The following is a 10,334-nucleotide window of genomic DNA, read 5'->3' as shown; positions in this document are numbered from 1 at the left end:
GGCTGTTTGAATTGAGCCAGGAATTTTTGTGCCCACTGGTGGTATTTAAATAAGTTTCGAATTGACCTCTTCAAAATGAGTACAAACAAAGTAATTAGGATTGATCTACCTTAATTAATAGGTTGAGGAACAGCGAAAATATGTTACTTGCTGTTTATGTGAAAATTAAATCAAAACGGTTGAGATTTAATGGGGCGTGAGGAGAGTAGATGTGTTTAAGGAGAGCTCTACAGCAGTTCATGAAGATTGGTTTTGACGGAAAAATATCTGATTTTGCACCAAAGAAATTCATATATCAATATGCCCCTAACCCAACGGGCTGCGGGAACTAATTTTATTAGGGAGAAGTACAGATCAGATCAGCGGAACAGTCTTAGTAATGTTCGCCATCTTGGAAGTCATAAGTAAGAAAATTAAATAACTTGTGACCCAAGTTCCATTTGTATTGTTTGTTGTCCTGTTCAGCCGCCCTCTAAGTGATTTTTCTATGACTCTTGGTAACTGCTTGTAGATTTATCAAACATTCTAAAGTGAAAAAAATCTGATTCTTGCTCTCATCAAATGAAAACTAGAATCCGATTGGTTGCTATGGGCAACTCCCTTCCTCTCCTGTCCACTCCTAGTTTTACCAAGCCATCAGCCCAATACTCAATTAATAGTTATACTTAATGACTACACAGGAGCAGAAGATCGTGGTTGAATAGTTCATCGGCACAATTGTAACTGACAGCTCTTCTGACCTGAATAGAACATTATTAGCAAAGGTCAAGAACGTTTATAATTTGGAGATTGCTCAGTTATCTTTCCATAAGCCAATAAGTTATGGTAGAACCAAAACATTACATTCCTAAATGTGATCCCTTGCTACTTCTTTAGCATCTTCCTTCTTTCCCCATTCCCTCCTGGCTCATCCAACCAGTGTGATCATCCCCCCTCTTCATAGTAGTGATTTTAGTAGCTTTAATTATTAGTTATCTCATTAAGTATACTATCTCATATACTGTCCTGACAAATAAAATAGCTTCAATTTTAGTGTTTTATCACTAGAGGGAGCTAGCTGCTATTTAAAGTCTATAGTTGTTTTTTTTGTGCAAATCTAAATGCTTTTGGCTAATAACTGCTTTATTTAGAGACATATAATGAAATTCCAAAATAATAAACATTAGAAAAAAGCTGCCTACTATTAAATTGTACTGGATTCCTTAAGTTTACCAACGACAAAACACTGTGAAAACCACTTTAGCAGAAGATTGCAAAATGAATTATTCAATATGTTTAATGACACATCCAGATTTTGACCCATTAAATCACTTCTTGCTTTGCAAACAGCTGCGACTTTACTCTCAAAGAGGGAACTACATCGAACTCTCATACAAATCTGATTCTTGACATTCCTGGAGACGGGTCAAAACGTTCAAACACTGAATTTACTAAACGCTCTATCCCAGAGACGAGAGCATAAAAATCTATCATTCTTCACAATCTTTTAGAGTCTCAATCGGATGAACAGGATCAAACTGCAGTCACCCGAGAATATTTTTTACTTCTGCTATGTGAAATGAAGAAAACAAAATCCTGAGGCCACATGGAAGTGCAAAAAAGCCATTTAATCGCTAAAAAGTGAAATAACATCTACTGGAGATTGTACAGATACATTTAAAAGAAAAGTAGATAAACTTGAAAATCAGGAGGATCGAGATAATAGGGCAAATAGTGTGTGTATGTATATATATATATATACATATATATATATGCTCCTTCCCTGGGAATTTATTTTAAATGACTCCTTGCTCAACTATCCCAGACAATTCCTGAAGACCATTAATAAGTGGAGCAAATACAGCACTGGAATTTCACTCCCAAAATCCCCCCCAGCCGAGGAATGTAACTACAACAAATTACATTTGATAATGGACAACTATAAATCTATTAAGACCTTTCACTTGTATAACACCATAATACACATCATGAAGCCAGGAATTTAGACACGGACTTCCCAGTATTGGCTTCACCATTCCAACAACACCTGTGGAAAATACAACTTGTTCATCTTCATCGATCCCAACACCACTACCTCAATGTTTACCAGCAAAAGATCGGACGACTGTAACGAGATGAAGTCAACCCTTCTTCCCTCTTTTCAGCAGCCTAGACCGATGATAAACTCTACCATGTGGTCTTTCTACCCCTCCTTCTTTCCTCGTTGTTCCCCGATCCTTCCCCCTCACACCCCTGCAGAACTGTAACTACCAACCACAAACTATTATTCTTTCGCACCTTACAGGACAAAATAATTGAAGCCCTATCCCCACTTTAATGCCATTATGTATATTATCTGATTAATTGTTAAGTAGTCCACAGAAGAGAAGTACGTTTGAAACGTTGAGATCCACAAAAGCCGGATTGTTCTGTCTACAAGAAACCCATTCTAATATCTAGACATATCAATTTTCGAATTTGTACAACGATAAAGAGTTGATATCTTATTTTAATTAGATGGCTTAATAACTTTCTTTGTTCTCTGGTGAATGTGTATGCCCCTAATCAAAAGCAGCATGAGTTGTTCTTTAAATTAGGGAGAAAACTTTAACTATATAGAAAAGGGTAACTCATTGGAGAAGGAGAGTTCACTGCAGTGCGGAATTGATACCCGGATAAAAGGGACCGCTCTTGGAATGGGGCCGATATTCAATATTACAAAACCATAACTGATTTTTTTACAATTAGAGAATAGTTTAGTGATTCTCTAGTGATTAGAGAATTTACTTTTTACTCCCATGTTCATTACACATACCCTAGAATTGATATGTTCCTACTCGTCCACGACTTGACACTGGAGATTCGTACCCCCCAAAGCCCACTCTATCATACCCCGATTACAGTAGACCTTTTGGACTTGGCTTTGCGTCTCCCTTCTCCCTCATGGAGACTCACGGAAACACTTCTCTTGAGATAAGGACAAATATTAAAGAATTGCTAACTGACTACTTCACAAATAATAATACCCCAGATGTTTCACCAGTGTTCTCTCGGAATCCCGTAAAACTGTGTTTAGAGGACATCTAATAACTATAGCTACTAGGACTCAGGAAGCTAAGCTATCTAACATCATAGAATTAACCAAGCAACTCCAAGAACTTGAATCTCAACATAAACGATCACAAACCAAAATATCTTAGAGTCTTAGATGAGTGAAGGGAGAACTAAACACAATCCTATCTGATCAAACTGTGTATTTACATAAAGGGTTAAAACAATCCTTTTATGATAAGGGGGAGAAAATTATGTCCATAAGACTTATATCTAAAAAATGTAGACATAATTTTTTAGCAATAAAGATCGAGGAATTCTTACCTATGATCCTAGAGCCATTGGAGAAGAGTTCCATAGATTTTACACTAATCTCTATAACGTATCAACACACCAAGATCTTCTGTCATCTCCGATACAACAATTTTCTCATTAAAATAGATCTCCCCCAGCTTTTCCATGAATCGGCTCTAAAAATTTTCATTGGAAAAAAATAAATAATTAAACTTTGTGTTACTAGAAGATCAGGTTTACCTTCCCCGCAGTCATTCTTCATGAGATTTTTCACCATCTTGCTCTAGAAGTCAATGTTTTTTCCAAATGTCGTCTTCTGCTCCCCTCTCTGCTTCAGTGAAACCCTTTTCTTAGCACTGGATCTGACAGATGCACCTTCTACCAACACATAGGCATACGAATAAATGGTAATAATTGCATCTAATTAGAGACCTGCGAGTCCCTGGAAATTCGGCACCGCTGTGACTACACTACATGTGCGACGATATTGGCCCAAAGTCGCCAAAAATATTGAAAGCTACTCTGTATCTGTAATAAATTGGTTGTAGACTTTTCAAACAGATAATGTACATTCACGATGACCACTGCATTGTAAAGCGATCGTTTGACTTCAGGTGGTGCAGTAAATCTCAGGTCATTGATCTCCTTAAGGAAGGATACACAAAGGAATTATTGGACACCACCCATTGTGCATTGTGGTCAGTGATTGGTAAGATCACAGGTTCGACAGTACAAGTAGGATTGTAACCCATAGCAGCCAATCGGATATAAGCTAGCGTTAATGCACAGCGCCAATTCCGCTCTCCTCCAACTTCCACATGTGGAACATTCCTGTAACTCATCAAGAACTGACACTTGGATGGGTGCAAACTGGCCACAGCATTTTTTAATTATGTAAATGGAGAAAGCAATTCAAATTACATACGTATATCGTGATATATGTAAACATATCTACTCAATCTACATGATGTACATAACGGTCCTATTACTTGATTATACCTCAGGGGCAAACGCAAGATTTGCAGAGGGGGGTTTCCACACCACGCTACCAGTGGGCGTGACCAGCATGCATGGGGGCGTGACTATAATTTTAGACAGTGCTTGGCTGCTCTCCAACTCTCCCTATCCCCATAATATATATGGGCAATGCTGCATTCACTACTGTTAGGTGCACACAGCTCTCCCTTTTCAAACAGAGCTGTGTGAAGCGGGAGCAGGGTCCAGCCACCTCAATTATACAGTACCCCAGACTTGGAGGGGGTTTTCGGGCACTAGTAAACCCCCCCTTGGTTTGCCTATGTACATAATTCAAATATTTTCCTCCGTCACAGCTTGGAGGTCCTGGGGGTCTTTAACTATCACCATCAATTGTCCCAGTTATTCTATGTGTCCTTACCAATGAAAGGGTAACCCCAATAAACCAAACCCTCCGGGACCATCGCAAAACAAGCAGATTTCACTCCTGAAATTGATGCAGACCAAAACACACTAACCGCATTGTTCACCCTATCCCTGAATCCCCACACACCATATATCCAGGCCAATCTTTGTAAGATGCTCCCCGTCGCCCCTAAAAAAGACATGCCTCCCTATCTTCTAATTGAACATGCCAGAACAACGGGTCCCTGTTGTGAGACACAAACGTCTCTTTCAATCTGTTCATTTTAATCCTGGCCTGATGCACACACTTTTCTTTCTAGTATTGCCGCCATCTCTGGCCACACCACTTATTGGGAAACAACCCCCATAACTGCAACTGATCCTCCTTCGTGTCCCTCATTGGCCCAACTCCAAAATCATTCCCCCCCCTACATGAATTACCAGCATGTCAGGTGCACAGAGGGAACAACACATTCAGTTATTAAAGACTTCATGAGAATCTTCTAACTGATCGCCAGTGTTCCGGAATTTATTACAAGATAATTATTCAACATTAGTCCTACCACTCTACCTAGCAAATCCTGTGGGTTATTGTACTGTGGTACTTTGTTAGTGAATAGCCTCTATTGACAATGGTCTAAACTACTTCTTGCGCTTTCTAATCTAAATGGAAATTTATTGCAACTGGTGCAAAATAAAGTTACTGGAGTTTGATCCTTCTCCTGTTTTATTTCTTCCCCTGATTGCAGGTTCATTCGCTTCAAGCATGGCGGTCAAGGCTCTAAAGGCTGCAAGGGATGGTATGGTGCGCTGGTGACCAAGAGCAACGTCAAGATTGACACCTAGAGATGGCCTGATCCTCTTAGGTTTAGGTTCATGGCATTCGAAAGAGGATTGTGAGGGTAAAGGAGTCCTGAAAAATAAATAAAAAATGAAATAAACACTTTAAATGGTAGAATAATTACATAATAAGAAAATCAGAAATGAACATTAACTTCATACATTCCCTTAAATCGCTGCTTGTCCGTTGGCCAATAACGTAACTCCGAAGTCTCCATGCAAGATGAATTATAGTCCTCACATGGCCATTAACCAAACATTGCCATTTATGGCTGTAACACCAATCAAAAATGGATTGACATAGCGCCATTAGAAAGGAACAGCTGACGACCGTGAGCACCAACCAAATTGTGACGTTTACATTAAAAACTAGAGAAGGTTGAATATTAGATTTTGTGGGGTTGTTGGTGGACCTATAGACTCTCTAGGTGGGTATTGGACCACGGTAGCCGAAGCTCACTTGGTGAGGCTAATTATAAATATGGCAAAATCTGAATATATACAGATAGGAAACTAATTGCGGGGAAAAAAATAAATAATTTTTTTAAACAGTAGTTTGTTACATTTATATACATTTATAAACTGATGACAAAAATAAAGACCGACTTGAATTTGTCAGTAAACATGTATTCAACGTGTCTTTTCTTGAAATGAAAATGTTTTAATGTAATAATATAAAGGGGGAGGGGTGGGTGGTAAGGAATGGATGTTACATGGGAAGGAAGGTTGAGGGGGGGGGGGGATACCTGAGATGAGGTGGGGTAATATAGGGTTTCCAAAAATACCAAGATCCTAGCAATCTAAGAAGGATTAATAACACATTATCAACATTAAATCAGCTATATTGACTTGCAGCAGATAATGTTCTAGGGGCCAAAACAAATATGATGAGGTTCCTGTGAATTGTGGGTACATCAAGCTTAATTAAATGTATCCCCTACGCCATGTGGAAAATGGATTATTTTTTCCATATTCTATTATTAACTGCACTCCGGAGAGGTGGAGAGGATGGCTTCCAATACCTCGCTATCGTGCTTTTAGCCGCTTGCATATCATGATAAATGAGTTTGTTAGTATATTTGCTGAGATCGAAATCGGATCGAGAACAGGAGAAGACTACAGGTAAGTATTTATTAGGGACACATCCAGGGTTACCAAATTAAGGGGCCAATTTTATTTTTTAGCAATCGTGCAGCGCCATTATTTAATGAACTTAATAATGCAGGCAAGATTACATTTATTGTCATCTAATGGGGTAATCTAATATATAAAAGAGAAAATTTGTCCTTCTGTCTGTCTTTCTATACAAATCCACATTTTTCAAGCGACTAAAAAAATGTAAAATTGAAATTCATTACGGGGTGGGGGTGGCGAGGGGGGTAACACCTAAAAATCATCGAAAACGACCATAACTCTGGAATGTCTGGAACAATTTACACCAAACCTGGTACACATATGACTTACAGTCTAACAACAAATATTGTGGGGGCAAGACACCCCTAGCACTCCTAAGGGTGGGGGTGGCGACGGGGGTAACACCTAAAAATCATCGAAAACGACCATAACTCTGGAATGTCTGGAACAATTTACACCAAACTTGGTACACATATGACTTACAGTCTAACAACAAATATTGTGGGGGCAAGACACCTCTAGCACTCCTAAGGGTGGGGGTGGCGAGGGGGGTAACACCTAAAAATAATCGAAAACGACCATAACTCTGGAATGTCTGGAACAATGTCTTGGAAGAAGTTCCAAAAAAAAGGGGAAATATATTTTTTCTGGATGCACCCGGGGGAACAGGTAAGACGTTTCTCATCAAGTTGTTACTTGCTAAAATTCGAGTACATTCCAAGATAGCTATTGCTGTGGCCTCTTCTGGAATTGCTGGAACTTTGCTCCCTGGTGGAAGAACAGCACATTCAGCTTTCAAGTTACCGCTTAATCTGGCCCGAAGTGAAACTCCCGTCTGCAATATCACTAAACGAACAGAAAAAACTCAGATTCTGCAGCAATGTCAGGTCATTGTATGGGATGAATGCACCATGTCATACAAAAATGCTTTACAGGCCCTCAATCAAACACTTCAATTTTTAAGAGGCAATGATTTACTAATGGGTGGAGTCACTGTTGTATTGGCTGGAGATTTTCGACAAACATTGCCGGTCATTCCAAAAGCAACAATGGCGGATGAAATTAATGCATGCCTTAAATCATCACATCTTTGCAGGCATGTTCGCACTTTGCGACTAACCACAAATATGAGAGTTTCTCTGCATGGCAACACAATGGACGGTCAGTTTGCTGATCATTTCTTAAATATTGGGAATGGTTTAATGCCACTTCATCCAGTAACTGGTCTCTTCAAACTCAGAGAAACACTTTGTAACACAGTTGTGTCTTAAAATTCTTTAAATCCCGGGCATCGCCGGGTATTCTGCTAGTATTATATATATAATTTAATTTAGGGGGCAAGAATCTATTTATCTTATAGGGGGCATGCAAATTATATATATATATATTCATATATATATATATATATATATATACACATATACATGAGGATGCACTCAACTTACAATAAGTAAATCAAGCTTTAAAAGCTGTGCTTAATCCATAATTCAAAAAAACAGGATCCATAGTTGTTCAACAAACAAACAGACCAACAATAAGAAAAATACAAAATTTAATTGAAAAAAGTAGAAAGATACACCACAATGCTTTGCCCAGCAATCATTTCAGCTAGGTTGTTTCATCAGTATATATATTATTAAGTCTTTCTTTGTAGGGGCCGCTACTCTTTTTTTCTATTTTTAGGGGGACAATACTTGTGTCTGAAGCACTCACCAGACATCCCCGGGGGACGTTACGTCATGCTTGCCAACTTATGACAAGTATAATTCGAGAGCTGCTGAGAGAAGGTGGGCGTGCAGGGGGGGCGGGGCTCCAAAAATCTCGTCATTTTGGCTCTGCCCCGTGACGTAATGATGCAAACGCCAAATGCCACGATTCCCGATGAATTGCGGCGTTTTGGACATAATTCTGCCCACTTCACTAGGAAGTAGGCAGATGTGGGAGATTTCTACTCTCCCGGGAGTCCGTGAGACTCGCCCGAAATGCGGGAGTCTCCCAGGCATAACGGGAGAGTTGGCAAGTATGCGTTACATGCCCAAATATGACATGGCCACGCCGCTCCTCTGTTGCACCTTCTTGATGGTGCGCCGCCACTAAGACACAGCTTGCACAGAGCTCACGCGCTTTGTCTCACAAATGTAATGAGCCCTGCATATGGGTAAGGGCTGTGTGAGAAGGGGGCGCTTGGATAAGGAATTTTGGCCACAGAGCTTCCAGTTGTGTTTAATTGGGGAACTGGCTACTTTTCTACACCCCAGAGAAGATAAATCTGCCCCTGGGCAGGGATGAAGGGAGCTGGGCGTGCACAGTGTCCCCCATGATATAGGTGTGAGCAAATGTTAATTTACAAAACAAGAAGGAGGTAATTTGTAGACTGCAGAGCAGGGGCAAATGCAGGATTTGTAGAGGGTGGATTTCACACCACGCCGCCAGTGGGTGTGACCAGCATGCATGGGGGCGTGGCTATAATTTTAGACCTTGCTTGGCTGCTCTCCAACTCTTCGTATCCCCATAATATACATGGGCAATGCTACGTGCACTACTGTTAGGTGCACGCAGCTCTCCCTTTTCAAGCAGAGCTGTGTGAAGCGGGGGCAGGGTCCAGCCACCTCAATTATACAGTGCCCCAGGCTTGGAGGGGGTTTTTCCAGGCACTAGGAAACTCCCCTCGGTTTGCCTATGCAGGGGGTGCCAAATCTCCTAGCACTGGCCCAGCTTTGATGATTATATAACTTTATATGGGTCACTAAGCTTTATGGACCAACAAAAATGTATTGGTTTCCCTTATGTATACTTATTTGGAGATACTTGTACACATCCATTGTTATTAAGAACAGATCTGTCCTTGGACGTCTAGTCACTTACTTGACATTCTGTAACACTCTTGTCTATGCTCAATGGCCTCTGGTGAAACAAAGCATACTTTAAAAATACTTCAAATACTTAGACAGTGGACCTGATACATGTTCGGGCGTAAGTCTGTTCCCGCGTCGTACCTTGGGCCGCGCAGGCTAGGAAAACGCACCTTACGCCAATGAACGCAACTGCGTGCAATTCATGTCTGAACGCAAATGACAGGCTATAATTTGAGAGGCAGAACAGGGGCTGGAAGGGATAATGACAAAACCAAATATATATTTTTAAATCCATATTTTTACTATTGTTTATGCTGTAAAGAATCGTTCACATTAATGTGTTCTGATGTGACCTTTTATTCAACAGACGTTTTGCGGCCTGTTGTGTGTATCTACGTATGGCAGGTAACGTTTAGGCAGAGCGCACGTACACCCAGATTCAAATGGAAACGTATAATGAGATCCCAAAAAAAGACACACAATATTGGGCGCTAATCACGACCTAAATTTTTTTTTAAACCTGCAGCTCTTATCGTTAGGCTCTGGAACCTATAAGGCAAAAATAAATAGCAAAGAAAAAAAAGAGCGCTAGGTTAAACATACGTACATAAATTTAATAAGGCAAAATACAAAAGTGTTTGCATAAAAGACACTCTGGGGTATATTTACTAAACTGCGGGTTTGAAGAAGTGGTGATGTTGCCTATAGCAACCAATCAGATTCTAGCTGTCATTTTGTAGGATGTACTAAATAAACGACATCTACAATCTGATTGGTTGCTATAGGCAACATCTCCACTTT

The 10,334-nt window shown here is 40.0% G+C and overlaps 1 long non-coding RNA gene across 1 annotated transcript in view; it reads right to left on the bottom strand.

Annotated features, from left to right (window-relative positions):
* LOC142107082 (uncharacterized) overlaps positions 1-10,334 on the bottom strand; it is a 311,806-nt gene that overhangs the window by 236,357 nt on the left and 65,115 nt on the right. The window lies entirely within an intron of this gene.

Source organism: Mixophyes fleayi, chromosome 11 (assembly GCF_038048845.1).
Source record: "Mixophyes fleayi isolate aMixFle1 chromosome 11, aMixFle1.hap1, whole genome shotgun sequence".
Taxonomy (NCBI): domain Eukaryota; kingdom Metazoa; phylum Chordata; class Amphibia; order Anura; family Limnodynastidae; genus Mixophyes; species Mixophyes fleayi.
This window is presented reverse-complemented; position numbering and strand designations above follow the sequence as displayed.